We start from the raw sequence: 19,838 nt of genomic DNA, 5'->3' as shown, positions 1-19,838 counted from the left end.
TGTTTGAAAGCTTTCCTGCCCCACATAAATCATACCTCTTTACTTTAATCAGCAAATTAAGCAATTTCTAAGTCAGGCTCTGGCTACTCTGGATTTTTCTCTTTTTACAACATGGTTGTTGGAAATCAAACTACAAAGTACAGATGGCAGTGACACAAATCTGCTTTCAATGTATGTCTAGAAGTATTTCATCTCTGGTGCACATTTCCATTGATTGCTGAGTTCAAATCTAACTTTTAATATCATTTCTTTCTGTGATTTATAGCTGAGCTGTGTACTGAATTCTAAGCACCTGTTATTGAAATATGATATGGGCTGAGTGCACACGGCTGTCTATTGATTTGCGCCAGCAACCTCTGGTCAAGAAGCTCACTTCATTCATCTGAACAACTGGCAATGACTTTAAGGAAATCTAGTGCTTACTGAAGTTGTGTAAGGCTGCTTAGTGAACCTTACTATAATTTCCTTCGTGGTGTATTATCTTACAAATATGTTTGATGAACAGATTTTTTTTTTAATACAAAATGGGTTTTGCATTTTTCTCAGGTAGCAAACTCTGGTAGGCAGGTCAACAGGATACATTCATATACTTTGAAATAAAATATTTAGAACCAATGTAAGTTGAAAGGATGGTTTTTTTTTTATTTAACTATATAGTGGGTGCTGGAAAAAATATCTGAAACCTTAGGGAAAAAAATCTACGTCAACTACAGATTACTATATGGAATAAAGTCTTCATGATCAAGTCATCCAATAAATTTGAGGCTCAAGCACTCCCCTGTGACTCCATTAGGATTTGGAAGCAATCGGTCCTTAGTTTTCTAGTATTTCTGGAATGTACTTTTTTTATGTTTCTTGTTGCTGCTAATGTGATATGTTCCTTTACCCCTGCGGCTTGTAACTTTTACAGCATGGACTCATCTCAGGCAGCTTTTGCTTGTTTTGTTTTCCTGTTAAGGTTTTGTGTCATGGGAGTATCAGAATCCCTCCTTGAGAGCTTTTACACAGTTGTTCCTTTTTTTTTCTCTTCTTCCTTTTCTTTTTTTTAGAGATTTATTTATTTATTATGTATACAATGTTCTGCCTGCATGTATGACTGCAGGCCAGAAGAGGGCACCAGATCTCATTACAGATGTTGTGAGCAACCACGCATTTGCTGGGAATTGAACTCAGGACCCAGAGCAGCCAGTACTCTTAACCTCTGAGCCATCTCTCCAGCTCTACACAATTGTTTCTATAACTCACTAATGTGTTACTTTTCTTGAGTTATTTTAATATGATGATTCTTGAGGTCGTGTGTGTGTGTGTGTGTGTGTGTGTGTGTGTGTGTGTGTGTGTGTGTGTTGCTCAAATTTCTAAAATAGTCTTTCAATAAAAAACCCAGAACCAGATGTTGCGGTAATTGCTGAAAGATTATAGAGACAAAGGAACAAGCCACAGCCACCACCTCTTACCTCACCAACTCCTCAGCCTAAAAAAACCTCTAGCTGAAGGGATGCTTCTGCCGAAAAGCCTTAACTCCTGTCTCCTCATGCCTTATATCCTTTCTATGTCCAGCCATCACTTCCTGGGCTTAAAGGCATGTGGGCTTCCCAGTACTTGGATTAAAGGTATGTGCCACCACTGTCCAACTCTGTTTTCTCTCCTTGACTAAGTTAATCTCATGTAGTCCAGGGTGGCTTTGAACTCACGGAAATCCAGATGGATCTCTGCCTCCCGCATGCTAGGATTAAAGGTGTGTGCCACCACTGTCTGGCTTCTATGATTAATCTAGTGGCTTATTCTGTCCTCTCATCTTCAGGCAAAGTTTATTAGAGTACATAATATATCACTGTGTGTGTGTGTGTGTGTGTGTGTGTGTATGTGTGTGTGTGTGTAATTAAATTATATAATTCAATTACATGTATCATAGTAAATTATATATATATATATATGAATTATATGTGTGTATATATTCAGTATTACTGTATATTTTAAGTTTAGAAAATTTCCACATTGGCTCCACAGTTCTCCTAATGAGTCACACACATAATTCAAGATTTGAAAAGTTTAAAATAAGGTAAAACTAAAATACATTTTTAAAAAACAACCTAAAAACAATGCTGGGATTGTAGCTGAGCAATAGAGTTCTTGCCCAGCATATATGAGCCCCTAGGTTCAGACTTTAAGGACATACATCTAATATAATAAGTCCATTGGCAAATATTATTATAATTGCTGTTGAGCATTGCTTGAGGGCACCATATCAGGTAGAAGTGACAGATGCATAAAGCAGTGTCAGAGTGCCATAGTTCTGATTGCAAAACTAATGAGCTCTGTTCATACATACATGTCATATGTGTCTTTATATTAAAGCCAGACAAAGGTGCTGGTGAGATAGATTAGTGGGTAAAATGCCTATTATGCATGTTTAGATATGAATTCATAGAACTGAAATAAAATCAGGCACAGTGGCATGTGTCTGTAATCTCAACTCTTCTAAAACAAGACAGAATCAAAGAGAGAGAATCCTCAAAGCATTCATGTTAGCTGCCTTGGTACACATAGCACCACACATCAAAGAATTCATCTCACAGAGGAAAAAAATAGTTGGAAGGTGAAGACCAACCCCAAATGTTATAGTATGACCTTTCATGCAATCTGTGTCACGCATGTCCCCACATTCACACACACACACACACACACACACACACACACACACACACACACACACTCCATAAAACATACAGATAAAACCAGAAAACTCAATAAGAGTGCGACTCAACTATCTTTGTTAATTGAGAATATTATGGAGCAGAATGACAATACAAAACAAGCATTCTTCTAGTTTGGTATCTGTTTTCATCAAAATACATCTTCTATTTTCTTGACCAGCATAGATTCACAAGCTTTTCTATACTTTATAATAAATTGAATACTATCATGAAAGTCAAACAAAATACTAAACTTGAGAATTTTTATTCCTTAAAAGAAAATAGTAAGAATCAGGTGACAAGAGGCATAATGGTTAAAAATACTGAGGGAGTCATCTCCTGATGGGCATAGTAACGGATGTCTGATGGTCATTATCTGCTTTAATTTTATTTGTAAGGAACTCTTACAAAAGTGAAGAAGAAAGTTGAAACTTACAACTAGTAGATAGTCATGTTGATTTAGACAAGCCTACATTTTTTTAAAATTTTTTTATTAAGAGATCTTCTATTCCTTTTACATGTCAACCTCAGATTCCCCTGTCCTCCCTCCTCCTGTCCCTCAGCCTTCCCCCTGAATCCATCCCTCATCCCCTCCTCCAAGGCAAGGTCTCCCCTGGGGAGTCAGCAGAGCCTGGTACATTCAGTTGAGGCCCTCTTCCCTGTACCAAGGCTGAGCAAAGTGTCTCACCATAGGCACTAGGTTCCAAAAAGCCAGCTCATGGAGTCCCATTGCCTGGGGGCTCCCTAAACAGTTCAAGCTAAACAACTGTCTCACTTATCCAGAGGACCTAGTCCAGTACCATGGGGGCTCCTCAGCTATTGGTCACAGTTCATATGTTTCCACGTTTGGCTAGTTGTCTCGGTGCTTTTTCCAATCATGGTCTCGATATTTCTTGCTCATACAATCCCTCTTCTCTCTTGTCGATTGGACTCCTGGAGCTCTGCATGGGACCTGGCTGTGGATCTCAGCATGTGCTTCCATCTCTGGATGAGGGTTCTATCATGACAGTCAGGGTATTCAGCCATCCAATCACCATAGTAGGTAGGTCAGCTCAGGCACCCTCTCGGCCATTGCCAATAGTCTATGGTGGAGGTATCTTTGTGGATTCCTGGGAACCTCCCTAGCACTCTGCTTCTCCCTATTCCCATGGTGCCTTCATTTATCATGGTATCTCTTTGCTTGTTCTCTCACTCAGTTCTTGATTCAGACAAGCCTATATTTTATATAAAACCCCAAATTTCTGTTCTTCCCTGATATAATTCATCAAGATAGCAGAGTTGGTTTGTTGTTGTTGTTGTTGAATATTATGTAGCATTATTTTTTAAGAAAATTGGAAGCTGATAGAGATTCTCTTACAAAGTTTTTCCTCACTGAACCCATAAGTTGAAACTATGTCAAGCAACTTTCACATCCCATCACAGGGTCCTATGACTCGGAACAAGTAGGTGCAGGGATGACTGTCACTGAGCATGTGGACAGCAGTTCACAGAGGAGAACCTCTGAGGAGCAGAGTAGCTGGGGGAAAAGCTTGGTCTGCTTGCAGCTGCCTTCACTGCTTTTGAATACATAGCATTTTACTTGTTTTAACGTTTTACTGGTTTAATTGAGTATATTTTGTATCTAATGCAAATTTTTAAAGAGGCATCCAATTCGCATACACAATCATTTTTTTTTCTTCTTCTGCCAAGATGCTATAAATGAACATCGAAATGAAAATATGAGAACATTAGCTGTACCTCAGTCAACACTTAGTCCCCACTGGAGTGAATCAGTTGGTACTCAGTTCCCCCTTCAGGGCTCAGTCAGCTCTCAGTCCCCGTGCTCAGTGGTACCATTGGTACTCAGTCCCCTTGTTGCTCATATTTTCTTCTCTGCATTAAACAAACTGTCCTACAGTTTCTGTTCATGGATATCTGGGGATATGGTGTCTTAAAATGGCCAGTCTTTTGATAAGTTTGCTACCCACTTCTTCAAATGTCAAGAGAAATTAAAACCTACACCTACTTTTTTTGTAACTACTCTGTAAGTTACTTCTTGTTTGTAACCCTGGGTTTTCAAGTCAGAATTTGCTGTGAAGGTGGGTTGTACATAGATAGAGATTATATCTGATGTATTTTCTAAGAAGACTGCTCTCCAATAGCCTCTCTCAGGTCCTCTGACAGCTTTGACACATACACTTTCCTCTCAAGTATGCTGTCTCATTCCTGCTTCGTGTTCACACCACTGGCTTCTTTCTCTCTCCTTACAAGGGTGGTTTTGAAAACTAAAGCTTTTGTCAACTTCACCCCCTTGTGACTAACAAGTGTGGAGTTCTAAAGAAAGGGAGACTGGCCTCCACTGGGAAGACAAATGGATGCTTTAATAGAATTACTGATTTATGAAATAGGAAAAAGCTTGAATGAAGTTGGAGGGTGTGTTCCAGTGTTTCTTTAGGCTTATGTTTTATCCACTGTATGGTCTGTCCTCCCACCTCTTCTATTCATTCTATTCATTATTCATTCCATCATTTATTCATTCCATAGAACCACAGCTCCATGGTTACCTTGAGTTTACATGCTAAGGCTTCTAATTAGAAGCAAATAAAAGAGAGAAAGGGGAGAGAGAGAGAGAGAGAGAGAGAGAGAGAGAGAGAGAGAGAGAGAGAGAGAGAGAGAGAGAACGATGATGATGACGATTGATTGATTGATTTTGGTTGTTCCTAAACCCAAATCCAACATTTGCCTAAATAATTTGCCACAACAATTTTCAGGGCATAATTTTAATATGTATTGAAAGTATCTACCCTCTTAGGTATGCACCACTCTCTTTGAAATCATGTCTTAGCTGTTCAGTTTTTTCAATATTGTTTGCTCCTTTAAAGGATACAAAAGTAATTTTTACATTAGCCCTTCACACTCCAAACTAAATTATCTTGAGTACATTTTTAATGTGCAAAAAAAAATGATGGCAAAATTAAATGAATAATCTGGTAATTTCGAGGACAAACAGATTAACCATTCAGAAGTTATGCAAAGCTGTAGTGTTTACAGTGTGTTAGCAAATTACAAATTATCTCAGAAGAGAGAGAAGCCAGAGGATAAACACTGCCATTTCCCACAGGCTCATACAAATGATTTGGGAAAATGAAAAATAAAATTAGATGAGACAATACTGAAAACAGGAAAAATATAGCCTAGTAAACCGTCACTCTGGAGTCAAACAGCATAAAAATCAATTTTGCACAAACAATAATATTGTTTTCTAGAAAGCATGTTTTATTTAGCTTCAACAAAGAATTCCTACATTGTACAAATCTGAACTGAAACTTTATTATGACACAGATATTGAGTTTACAATGTATTAATTGAAATGGAGGCAGTGTTGCCCTGGCTAATACTGTCAAGTGTGTCATGGAGTTGAGGGTTTGGTGAGATTTTTTTTCTAGTAGTGTCTATCTACATGATGCTTCTCCATTCTTTATTTTATCTGGCCTCTTCAAAACCTGTTGATTTCCATACACCCACTTTTGTAGAGGTTGGGACCCTATGGAATCTGAGAGCACACTACATTGAGAAACCATTCCAGTTTCCCAAATTCTAATGCAAATGGGGATCAGAAATGTAAACCACACCATAATAAGCTGCAGCTACATTGTTAATTATTAGACCCCTTCTTTATGAAACATGAAGCTAAGAAAAAACAAACACCATCATGTCATTTTCTTTTCATAGTAAAGAAGTCATCTGTGGATTTTGAGGACTTTAAAGGAATTGGATAGAAATGAAGGCCAAGTAACTACTTTCAGAAATGCCTCCTACCGACAATAATGAAGATTTAGGTAGAGATGGCACACCATTAGTGTACCCTGCTGTGTTGATATTACAGAAATGGCCAAGAAACAACATGGTTTTATGGAGTTGTAACTGTAGGTCAGTGAGCTCTGTTCATTATGGTACCCATGAGATTGTAGCATGAAACTGGGAACTGGTTAAGACTGGAATCTTGATCAGTGCCACACAACTAACTAGATTGCAATTTTGTCTTTGTTTTCAGTTCCTAATTTGTAATCTCCTGTTTGTCTCCGTAGTGCTTTAATGACAGGTTTACACTGCCGAGTGGGCTGTCTCCTAAGCTCCAGCCTAAGCTCCGTCCTCCTTACTAAGATGGATTCCCTCACTCTGAACATCCAAAGGAGCATATCTTTGTGATAATGATTTCCAGTGTATACAGTGTGTAAGGTCAGCCACAAATTTCCCAGTGAATTACAGATTTCCTCATTTACTTTATACATTGACCTTTGCTTTCATATAGGTAAGAAACGCCCTAGTGTAATATGGCTAAAGTAGAGGTGACATGTAGTAAGCAGTAACATAGATATATTCAAGCTATTTCTCTGTGCATGTTCTTGATCCCTCACTTAAACATTACTAATTTAGTCCCTATTCATGGACTAAATTCTCAAACCACCAATCATCCATTATTCATTTTTTAATTCACTACACACATCTAATTCATCAACAGGACCTATTGATTCTATTTTCAACATATAGTCAAGATGTATCCACTTCTTTCCATCGCCAACTTCACTTTGATCTAAACAATCATTAAACAATCATTAGCTTTAATAATCTTTTATTTCATATTCATATATGCAATAATGTTTTGATCAAGTCCACCCATCTTTACCTCCCCAGCTGCCACACCAATTTATCCCAAATTTTGTTCAAAATTAATATAAATATTAAGTCTATCAAGTGCTTTCTGTATGCATATGGCTGTGGTGTCATGTACTGGAGCATGAGTAGCCTCTCACTGTCTCTTATTCTTTGCATGTTGACATTGACTGGTTATGTGTTTCTGTATTAATTGCCACCTACTACAAAAAGAAGCTCCTCTGATGAGTGTTGAAAGATGTGCTATTCTGTAGGTAAGATATGTAGGGAACATCTTATTACTATGTGCATTTGGCAGGATAGTAGTAATAGATCTTCTTATAGCGTCTATGACCTAGTCAGACTCAGACTTGGGATACACTTAACAGTATGAGGCATGAGTTTGTTCTGTGGAGCAGACTTTTAAGTTTAATCAGAATTGTTTTATTACTTTCATATCATTTGGGCCATGAATGCACCAGTGGATATGTCTTGCCTCCCCAATCATTATTGTAATTGTCAGGGTTCACAGCTGGCTAATATTGATGATTACTTTTCTCCTCTGGTAAAGCATACAGTGTCTTCCAGCACTATGAAAATTAACCAGTAGGGCTGAAACGTCCAAGTTAATAACAGCTTGATTTGTCCATGTATTGTGACTGGACATGCTGTCTTCAGTAACATGGTGGTGAAGAGATGAAAATGATGACTAAGAGCAATAGAAATGCCCTGTAATATCTGTGGGTGGGCTTATTGTACCCCATTGAAGAACAACTAGAAAAGAGGTGATTTATGCCTGGCACTGGGCCTTTTATCTGACATACATATGGTATCTAAGTGAGGCATTGTTTCCTCATTATAGGATAACTATATTTAAACCCCCTTTATATGTGTTTATGAACATATTTTAGGAAACCTACAGAAGTGGTTTTCTATATGTTATTTTTAAAGGTCTTTAGTGTTAGTTATTTTTCCTCACACTCTCTTTTTCTACCCTTCCCTCCAAACTCAGTTTAACCCTTTCTGTACTCTTATTCTTCTATCTCCACTCATGGCTTTCCATTCTATCACCCTCCTTTGAACACCCCAACAGCCCCCACTAGCTATATATTTTTTTATCTTTTATGAATACTACAATTGAAATGCATGTACCTGAAGATACAAAGCCAGTATCCACATATGAGAGAGAATGAGACATTTGTTTTTCTGGGTGTTGATTAACCCAGGATGATTATTTCCAGTTGCTTTCATTTACTGGGGAATTTCATGCTTCTTCACAGCTGAATAGTATTCTATTGTATATATGAACCACACTTTTACTGTTGGTTCATCTATGATTGACATCTAGGCTGTTTCATTTTCTTGACTATTATGAACAGAGAGCAATAGACTTGGCTGAGATGGTATCTCTATAGCAGGATAGAGTCCATTGGGTACAGACCAATAAGTACTATAACTGAGTCATTTGGAAGCTATTTCTTGCTTCTTGTAGAACATCCACACGAATCTACATTATGTCAACAGTGAATACATGTCTTCCTTTCCCATATTCATGCTAGTATTTGTTGTAATTTTTTTTAGTATCTTAGCCATTCAGACTGAGTTAAGATGAAATCTCAAAGTAGTTTTAATTAGAAACTTCTCAGTCATATTTTTTTTTGAATTGAGAAACTCATATTTAGTTCCATTTCCCAACTTTTAACTTGCTTGTTTACTTTAATCATGTTTGGTTTTGTGGTTTTTATGTATTCTAGACAAAAACTCTCTGCTATGTTTATGGCTGGTAATGATCTTTTTCAATTTTGTAGGATACTTCTTCACACAAATGATTGTGTTTTTAGTTCTGCAGATGAGTTTTCATTTCATGAGGTCACTTAATTAACAAGCAGAGAGTCAGATATCAGGGTGAAAGCTGAAAGATCAGAGAAGCAGAGCAGCCAGCCACTAGTTCTCACTTCTATGAAATCCTCAGCCTAGAGAGAGTGAGTTCCTGTTTCCTCATGCCTTATATACCTCTCCCTGCCCAGACATCTCTTCCTGGGATTAAATGTGTATGTGCTTCTCAGTACTGGGATTAAAGGTTTGGCCCACCACTGCCTGACCTCTATGTCTAATCTCATGGCTGACTATGTCCTCTGATCCTAAGGAAAGTTTATTAGGGTACACAATATATCATCTCAATTGGTCTTAATACTTGCTCTACCAGTGTCCTGTTCAGAAAGTTATTTCCTGTGCCTATAAATTAAATTCTATTCCTTACTTTCCCTTCTATTGGAGCTGAGGTATCAGGCCTTATGTTGAAGTCTTTGATCCATTTGAAATTGAGGTTTATGCAGGATGAGAGATAAATATCTAATTTTATTCTTGTGCATGTTGCTTAGGAGGTTGACCATCAAATATTTGTTAACAATGCTGTCTTTTCTCCAATGTGCATTTTTTGGCCTCTTTGTAAAAAATTGGTGAGTATATGAATGTGGGCTTCCTCTGTTCTATTTCAATGAAAGATATATCAGCTTTTAATATCAGGATTATGATATTCTTATTAATATAGTTGTGAAATATAACTTGAAATCTGGGATGATAATACCCAGGCAGTATTTTTATTGTTCACCATTGTTTGATTATTCTGCATATTTTTTCTTACCATTTGAATTTTGATATTATTCTTTCAATTTTTGACAAGAATTGTGTTGGAAGTTTTATGAGAATTGGATTGAATCTGTAGCTTCTATTTAATAGAATGTTCATTTTCGCACAATTACTAATCCAGAATCATAGGCTGTCTTTCCCTCTGGTATCTTCTTGTATTTCTTTCCTCAATGTCTTATAAGTTTAATTTTACAAGCATTTCACTGTGTTGGTTAGGAGGCTACTGATTGCTGTGTATTAATTTGTGTTGTGTACATTGCTGGATGTGCTTATCAATTCCAAATATTACAGGTGGAATCTCTATGATTCTCTATATATAGAATCATTCACTTGGTGATTTAGTGGGACTCCTAACAGTGGAAGCTTCTGTATCTCTGACTCTTTTGCCTGCACTTGATACTCCTTTCCTCCTTTCAGGTGGCCTTGTCCAGCCTTGATATGAGGGCTTCTACCTTGTCTTACTGTATTTATTTTGTCCTTTTTGGCTGTCAGTCTCTTGGAGGCCTACTCTTTTATGAAGAGGAAACCGAGGAGGAATGCATCTTGAGGAGATGGATTGAGACCTGGGAGGTGTGGAGGGAGGGGAAATTGTAGTCAGAATATATTATATGAGAGAAGTATCAATTTTCAATGTTAAAAAAGGAAGCATATCATTTGTAAGCAAGGGTACTTTCATTCTTTCTTTCATATTCATATCCCTTTCTCTATTTTATTGTTCTGGTCATGCGTTCAAGGACCATGTTGAAGAGGAATGGAAAGAGTGGATATTCTTGAGTTATTGCTGATTTTCATGGAAACACTTTGCATTTTTCTCCATTTATCATAATATTGACAGTTGGCTTATTGTACATTGCCCCTATTATGTTGAGGTGTACTCTCATGTTCCTAGACTTTCTAGGACTTTTACTACTAAGGGATATTGAAGTTTGTCAAAGACCTTTGACGTTCTGCTGAGATGCTTGTGACATTTCTGTAACTGAACATACTTATGTGGTGGATTACCTTGATTGCTTTAGGAATGTTAAATTTTCCCTGCATTTGTGAGGTGAAGCTGATGTAATTGTGGAGGGTGATCTTTCATATGCTATTGAATTGTACTGAGAATTCTTGGCAAATATTTTATTGCAAATATTTTACTGAGATTTTTTTTTGTGTGTGTATGGGTGTCCATGTACATGAAGGGGGATTGGCCGATAATTCACCTTTTTTTAAAATCAGGTCTTTATCTGGTTCCGGTATCAGGGTAATCTTGGATTCATAAAAAGAAATTGGAGCGGCTTGTTTCTCTTCTATTTTATAGGTAATTTTGAAAAGTCCTGGTACTACTTCTTCCTTGAAGGTCTGGTAGAATTTGTTCTGAATACATCTGGCCCTGAGGCATTTTTCATTTGGGAGATTTTTTAATTACTACTGCTGTCTTAGTGGTTGTTGTGTCTCTACTTAAATTATTTATTTCATCTTGCTTTAATGTTGGTAGGCCATATGCTTTTAGAAATTCATTCATTTCTTCTAGATTTTCTAGTTTAGTGGAGTATAAAATTTAAAATGTGTCCTCATAACTCCAAATTTCCTCAATATCTATTGTGATGTCTCTTCTCAACTCTGACTTTATTAATTTGGATACTCTCTCTTTTTCTGTTGGTTAATTTAGCTAACGATTTGCCAGTCTTGTTAATCTTTTCAAAGAAACAGCTCTTAATTCTTTCTGTTGTTTTTCTTTAGTTTCTGTTTAATTAATTTCATCCCTGATGTTTTCAGCCCTTCCTGTCTGCCATATTTGTGTATTGTTTACTCTTCTTTTCTAAGACCTTCAATTGTAACATACAGTAATTATTATGAGAGCTCTATAGGGTTATTTGTTGTTTTTTTTTGGGGGGGGGTGTTCGAGACAGGGTGCCTGTCCTGGATCAGGCTTCGTAGAGGGGCCTGGCCTTGAATTCACAGAGATCCACCTGGCTCTGCCTCCTGAGTGCTGGGATTAAAGGCATGTGCCACTGCCTCCTGGCTGCTCTCTAGAGCTGTTTTTTGTGTTTTTTTTTTTTAACTTTTATTTATTTTTATTTTTTTTCTGTGTAATAGTCTTTTTTTTTCCTTTTTATTTTACAGTACAATTCAGTTCTACATATCAGCCACAGATTCCCCTGTTCTGCCCCCTCCTGCCCCCTCCCCTTCCCCCCAGCCCACCCCCATTCCCACCTCCTCCAGGGCAAAGCCTCCCCCGAGGGCTGAGATCAACCTGGTAGACTCTGTCCAGGCAGGTCCAGTACCCTCGTCCCAGACTGAGCCAAGCGTCCCTGCGTAAGCCCCAGGTTTCAAACAGCCAACTCATGCAATGAGCACAGAACCCTGTCCCACTGCCTGGATGCCCCCTAAACAGATCAGCCCAATCAACTGTCTCACCCATTCAGAGGGCCTGATCCAGTTGGGGGCCCCTCAGCCTTTGGTTCATAGTTCATGTGTTTCCATTCGTTTGGCTATTTGTCTCTGTGCTTTATCCAACCTTGGTTTCAACAGTTCTCACACATATAAACCCTCCTCTTTCTCGCTAATTAGAGATCCTGGGGCCTACCCGTGGATCTCTGCATCCAGATCCCTCAGTCTTTGGATGGGGTTTCAAGTATGACAATTAGGGTGTTTGGCCATCCCATCACCAGAGTAGGTCAGTTCGGGCTCTCCACCATTGCCAGCAGTCTATTGTGGGGGTATATTTGTGGATTTCTGTGGGCCTCTCTAGCACTTTGCTTCTTCCTATTCTCATGTGGTCTTCATTTACCATGTTCTCCTATTCCTTGTTCTCCCTCTCTGTTCTTGATCCAGCTGGGATCTCCCACTCCCACAAGCTCTCTTTCCCTCTACCCTCGCCCTTCATTACCCCCACTCATGTCCAGGCTGTTCATGTAGATCTCAGCCATTTCTCTGTCATTGGGCGATGCCTGTGTTTTTCTTGGTGTCCTGTTTTCCAGGTAGCCTCCCTGGTGATGTGAGTAGCAGTCCAGTCATCCTTGTTACACATCTAGTATCCTCCTATGAGTGAGTACATACCATGTTTGTCTTTCTGAGTCTGGGTTACGTCACTCACGATGATGTTTTCTAGATCCATCCATTTGCCTGCAAACCTCATGATGTCAAAGTTCTTTAGAGTTTTTATGTAGGCACTTAGTGTTGTAGACTTTGCTCTGGGGGATGCTTTCATTCCTGTAGATTTTGGTGCACTGTGTTTTCATTTCCATTCAGTTCTAGAAAGTTATTTTTTTAATTTCTTTCTTGATTTCTTCCTGATTTTAATTCAGTAGTATACTTTTAATCTCCATGAGTTTTTGTATTTTCTCTGTTTTCCATTGCTGTTGATATAGAGATTGATTCCAGTATTGTCAGCTAGAGAACTGGATTGTATTTTAGTTTTCCTGTATTCATTCTTGTTTATATCTTCATATGTGGTCAATATTAGAGAAATTTCCATGAGCTGCTGGAAGTATGTGTATTCTTTAGTTGTCTGGATGGAATGTTCTGTAGATGTCTGTTAGATTCATTTGGTTTATGATGTCACTTAACATCAATGTTTCCTTGATGAGTTTTTGTTCAGATATCTTGTCTATTGGTCAGAGCAGGAAAACAAAATCACTCACCATCATTGTCTTGGGCTTGATCTACAGGTTTTTTTCCCCTTTTAGATCCAATAATATTTCTTATATGAAATTGAGTGCACCTGTGTTTGGTGTGCATATTTTAGAAGTGCAATATTGTCTTGGTGAGTTGTTCCTTTGATGAGTATGAAATGACTCTCCTTATCTCGTCTCACTAGTTTTATGAGCCATTACTAATTTTTACCTTGAAATTTCAAAATGGATCCTGCTGTTCCCATTGCCACTTTTCTATATTTCCTACAGAGTACCACTTTCTATTTATAAGACAAGCACAAATGACATATACCTATCATTTAAAACATTCCAGTGGTTCTTCAAGACCCTTCAGCTATATGCAAACTTTACAGCAATGGTCATCCATGCAGTCTGTATTCTGTTTCCACATACCTCCCAGTTTTATAATTATCACTCTTTTCTATGTAGTAGATACTATTAACATTGGTTATTATTATTGGTTTTATTTCTGTTGCTTACATGTGAACTTCTATCTTGCAAAGCTGGCTTTCTCTGTATCATTCTGATATGGTTACTGATTGCCCAATTTAAGCATTTGTCTGCTGAGCCAAATTCCTGTTTCAGTAATTGAAATTATCTCCTTCTCTTTGTTTAAAATTATCTCATTCTCTTGTGTTTAGCTGAATATGCAGCTTCTTTCCCTGTCTCCTCCACACCATAGCATAGGAAGTAGGAGACATACACATGGTTATCACCTTCTCTGAAATCTCTAGAATAGCACAGAAGACATGGCTAGTTGTCATATACTTCTTATATAAAGAAAAGTATTTGCTTAACAAATGATAAAAAAAAGTCTTGAGCCGGGCGGTGGTGGCACATGCCTTTAATCCCAGCACTCGGGAGGCAGAGCCAGGAGGATCTCTGTGAGTTCGAGGCCAGCCTGGGCTACCAAGTGAGTCCCAGGAAAGGAGCAAAGCTATGCAGAGAAACTCTGTCTCAAAAACCAAAAAAAAAAAAATAGTCTTGAAAAATTATCGCTTATTTATTTTAACTCATTATACTATTGTTGCTTAATTCAATTTATTACATGATTAAGTTTTTTAAATAATGTAAGATAGATATGAAAGTGATTGGAGATATATAGATTAACTATCATGATTCTCAAAATCTAAGGTAAAGAGAATAAAAGAAAGAAGAAAATGGATAAAAGTTCAAAGCTCTTCAAATTCTTGAGGCAAAAGGTACCAAGAATGCTAGCTGAAAATCTAGACAAACCCATTTATTCCTAATCAAGAGTCAGGTGAATTCTTTGGATTGAGATTTTTCATCTTTCCCTGTTGAATTGAATAGGACCTTATAAAATTATGAAATAGCTGTGCATGCTGTGACAGCATTTGGCAGAGAACATTTGAGACTAACCCATTCAGCAATGGGACTGTGAGAACTAAATTTGACTGGTTGTGACAGGAGAAAATATCCATGGAACATAACATGATGAAGAAGAGAAAGGGTGTAACAGAATTTTTGTCTCTGCTACTTATAGTGAGTTCTTTCACACTGGAATTGTTCATATAACTCCAGCTAAAGATCATATGATGCTATCTTCTGGTATTGTAGGCACCTATATACATGTGGAACACACACACACACACACACACACACACACACACCACACACTTAAAAATACACCTTCAAAAGCATAAGTGTCACATTATTACACATGACCTCAACTCATATTGGGGTGACTCCATTCCCATACTCCTCATGACATGTCTAGAACCCCAGAGTTGTGGCTCAGCAGGTACCTCAAAGCATCTCCTATTTAAGAAGCATACTAGGAATTCTTCTGATTTTCAAAGATGAACATGTTCAAGACATGAATACCCATGTCTACAACACAAGATACAATCAAATTAGTAAAGTGAAAGTACAAAATATGGACAAAACACTTTGAAAGTAGAGTAATTTCTTTAATTTGTCCCTATAGGATGGGTGAATGCTGAAGTAGGGCATAAGGAGTGAACTAAAATACTGTGAAAAAAAAGTGAGATAGAAAAAAGGAAAGGAAAAAGGAAAGAAAGAAGATGAGTGATGGGAGAGAGCGAGAAAGGAGAAAGGAAGGAACAAAAGAGAAAGGAAGGGCAAAGGAAAGATAAAAGGAAGGAAGGACAGAAGTTTTAAGAAACTGTGTAGTGGAAAATAGTGGGAGATAGATTCTAAAGAGACAATCTTATAAAATTAGAGTATATGTATGTGACTGAAGACCCTGAACACTCTGTTGTTTACTTTGCCATCTTTTGTGAGGATCATAGCTTATAAAAGCAATGTATATGACATCAGAGCTGTGTATTTCAAGACTGTGTTCATGCCTGGACCAATACTGTTATATAGGCATCTCTGTGGTTGTGCTTACCTTTTAAACATATGTGTCATAAAAATTTCTTCATAATATACATGTACTTGATATGTTTCTGAAAATAATTTTGAAAACAATAGGTTAATTATTCTGATTCTAAAATGGTGATGATAGAATACATAAATAAGATCAAACCAGCTATTTCTTCACTTGTTTAATTTTGTTCTTATAGATTTCCAAAATTGATTTTAAACAATTACATTTTTATAGTATTCATGATCACAGTATATGATTTTTTTTCAGATGATGGTGCCTGTCCACTAACTGAACAACTGAGGTGAGTGCCTCCTTCTGCTTCTCCTCCCATCTTGTTCTGCTTCCTCCTTCTCTTCCCCTCTTTCTTCTCTTCCTCTGACATGTGTGAAATGCCTTTTCTTCTAAGATTTAAATAACTTTATTTGTTTGTATGAATTGAGGCTATGCTATTAAATGATTTTTCCTGCCAGAAACTCATAATGTGTTCTACAGTACTATGTTTTGTCTTTTTTTCCCCTTCCACTTAAAAATAAGACTTGGCAAAGTTGGAAAAGAAGATTGCCAACAAAGAATGTTGTTTTCAGAGAAATTTTCATTTACTGAAGCTATATCAAATCTTTCAATTAGAGAACTAATATATCCCATGAGTAACTATCAGAAGGTTTTGTAGTGTGTGTATCAATAGCAAAATAGCAAAATCTTTACTGATCTATAAGAAAAAAATCTTATATACTTTTACTTATTTACTTCCTAATTTAGATAATTAGTTATCAAACATTAATATTAGAGTCATAATTTGTATCAATGTAATTCATCTCAGTGGAGCTGCTCTTTTTGTCTGTGACCTTGTGGAATCATGGCATCACTGTACTTCTATACATCATTGAACTTTCATTGAGAATTCTCTTCACACTATTGGACTTAAAAGAAGACTTTATATTAGATGGTTTGTCTTTCCTGCCTTGAGTTTACCAGTTTAGAACAGATTAAGAAAGAGAGGTTTCCGGAGCTCCACCTGGGGCTCGGCTGTGGATCTCTGCATCTTCTTCCATCAGATACTGGATGGGAGTTCTAACATGACAGCCAGGGTGTTCAGCCATCTGAACACTAGAGCAGGTCAGCTCAGGCACTCTCTCGACCATTGCCAGTAGTCTACTGTGGAGGTATCTTTGTGCTTGGAGGAGGTGGAAATGGGGGAGGGTGTTGGGGGGGGAAGGGCTGGAGGGTGGGAAGAGGGTGGACGGGGGAATCCATGGCTGATATGTGAAATTAAGTTAATTATAAAATAAAAATATTTTAACAAAAAGTAAAATGACAAACTAAAAAAAAAAAACAAGAAAGAGGGGTTAATTTTTCTCTTAACCAGTGCAATACATAGAAAAAATTAGTGAGAATCTGTTATATAGGCTTTCCCTTTCCTCATCCTAAATTGCTTTATATAAAATGAATGGCCAGAATAGAAGCAGGGTAGAAAGAAAATAAGATGAAGAAAAAGTCTGCATAAATGTTGGGTTAGAAAAAGGAATAAAGATCATCTATACAGGACGCTATATGACACATGGTTTAAGGAACAATAGATGTAGAAAATGATTTATTACATTAGAGTAACTCAATAATAATAAGTAGGAGAATCACCTAAATTAACTTTCTAAATGTCAGTTCTGGTAAAGTGGATCTAACACTGAGCCCAAATTTCAGTTAATTCTTAAGTAATGCCAAAGCCACTGGTCTAATGAGCACACTAAAAAGTGCCACATCCAATAACTCTCTCCTTTGCCTCCTCTATCTATTAAAAACACTAATTTTCATGTATTTGACTTGGATTCATTACTTGATTTTTTAAAATAAATTTTATGTGCTCTTTCTTCATTATGAAAGGAATTATATTAGACTAGAGTAAACCACCCAGTTTTGGTTAAGCCTCACAGGAAAAGACCTGGGTATGAACTAGCTCTGTCATGACCACTTTCACTCTCATTTCTATTTAATCCAGTGCAAACTTAAGGATGCTAAAAAGTCAACTTCATTGAGTGCAGTGATATTAAAGTTAGTGAAATATAAGATGGAATTTAAACATATGTTCATACTTCAACCTATTTAAAGGTGTTCACATCATTGTACTGCAATAGACAAATTATAGAAAGTAAAAACAGTTCTCACAGGGAGTCTATGATCTTAACCAACAGACATTATTATCATTGCTGTGCTTGAGAATATACTTGACTTTTCCCCTAAAATGGAACACAGTTCTTTTGGTTTTGCATAGAATTGCTAATGGACAAGGATGTAGTTTGATTGTTCAGTATCTTCAGATATTAAGGGGGGAATACACAAACAAATAAATAGTATTCTAGTAAATAGATTCACTTTTTCTGTGGTGATAGATATTAAGAACATCTGGAATGCTCTAGCCTATAAGTAGTCTTGTATTAGTGTTGGCATTGGTACCGGTAGTTGTGGAAGCTGTCATAATGAGAGTAATGACTGTGACAATGTAATTAATATAACTACTATCATTCATCAAGTGCTACTCTGACTCAACCACCGTGCTAAATTCTTCACATTGATTGTTTTACTTAGTTTATTCCATGGGCTGTGATATACTACAATTATTTCTCAGACTGTCAAAATGGAAATGAGATAAACAAACAATTCACCAGAGTCCATATCAAGAGCATAACAGAGCATGCAACAGATCCACGTTGTATCAATCAGCATTGTACAGTGCAGTAACACAAACACCCATGTGCTGTTATCAGTATCATGACAACATGATCTGACATCATTATTCTTACAATTCTGAGAACAGCACATTTTAATGAGCAAATACTCTTTCACCAGATGTTGGTGGGTCCCTCATGAGGTCACAGTTAAATCCCTGGAGATGACACTTTCCTGTATGTGTCCTTGCTTCCTACATGGTAGGACATATTCCAGAGGCATTTCAAGTGATATATCTTTGTAGCAGAATTGCCTGGCTGTCATATAGTACACAAGTCACTTCCATGAGTGTCCTAAAGAACAAGCCTAATGCAAGTGCCTCTCCTTTTGTCATATTAAGTGACAGAGTTGAGCTAAGAATCAATGCAGAGAGAGGCTATACAAGAGCAAGACTACCTGGGGACATGATTCAAATTCTGACACTAGGTCCATTGACTCTGGTCTCTTACAGTACATGGTCAGCCTTCTATAGCTGTGGAAGCTGCATTAGAGGTCTATTGTTTAGGTGAAACTAGTTAAGTAAAGACAGATTGTATCTTCCCTGGAGGAATTTAAGATTTTTCTTTGTCATTATACCCTAGACAATCCAGTAGAACAAACCACTTCATGTTATTGACACTGGTAGGCATTGTAAATCGTATACAGGATGATTTGTACAAATACTCTTCATTTCATTTAAATGACTTGAGTATCTGTAGGTTTTGGTTCCCATAGGTGGTCTTAAAATAAGGTCCCTGCAGATAGCCTAGGACAGTAGTCGTTTTTATTACAATAGTGCATTTGCTTCCTGGGGGATTTAAAGCAAAGACTGAAAAATAACGCAGAGACAGGCATTGTGGTACATGCCTTGAATCATTCCAGCATTCATAGGCAGAGTACCTCTTTGGGAGTGGGGATATCTCTGTAAATCTGAGGCCAGCCTGGCCTACTTGGTGAGTTACAGGACAGCCGGGATATGTAGAGAATCCCTGTCTCAAAGCTAAACAAAAAGCAGAATACAGGGTATTGCTGAGACCACAGATAGTTTGACCTATGCGTATGCCAATAGCATTGGGCCATCTCATACCCAAGATGAAATACATTATAGAAAACTCAATATTGAGAGGGACAACAAAGCCTAGATTTAAAGAATCAAGAGGCATTGAAAGCATT

At 37.4% G+C, this 19,838-nt stretch overlaps 1 protein-coding gene across 13 annotated transcripts in view; it reads left to right on the top strand.

Annotated features, from left to right (window-relative positions):
* Positions 1 to 19,838, top strand: part of Ptprd (protein tyrosine phosphatase receptor type D) — a 2,233,434-nt gene that overhangs the window by 1,195,821 nt on the left and 1,017,775 nt on the right. For all 13 annotated transcript variants that reach the window (XM_015999923.3, XM_076564405.1, XM_076564406.1 and 10 more), the window contains one exon: positions 16,233 to 16,266. The gene's annotated coding sequence lies outside the window, so the exon portion shown is untranslated. The remainder of the gene's footprint in view (positions 1 to 16,232; positions 16,267 to 19,838) is intronic.

This window comes from Peromyscus maniculatus, chromosome 2, assembly GCF_049852395.1.
Source record: "Peromyscus maniculatus bairdii isolate BWxNUB_F1_BW_parent chromosome 2, HU_Pman_BW_mat_3.1, whole genome shotgun sequence".
NCBI classification, from domain to species: Eukaryota; Metazoa; Chordata; class Mammalia; order Rodentia; family Cricetidae; genus Peromyscus; species Peromyscus maniculatus.
The sequence above is the reverse complement of the archived record's forward strand: the minus strand, read 5'-3'. Positions and strand labels throughout refer to the sequence as shown.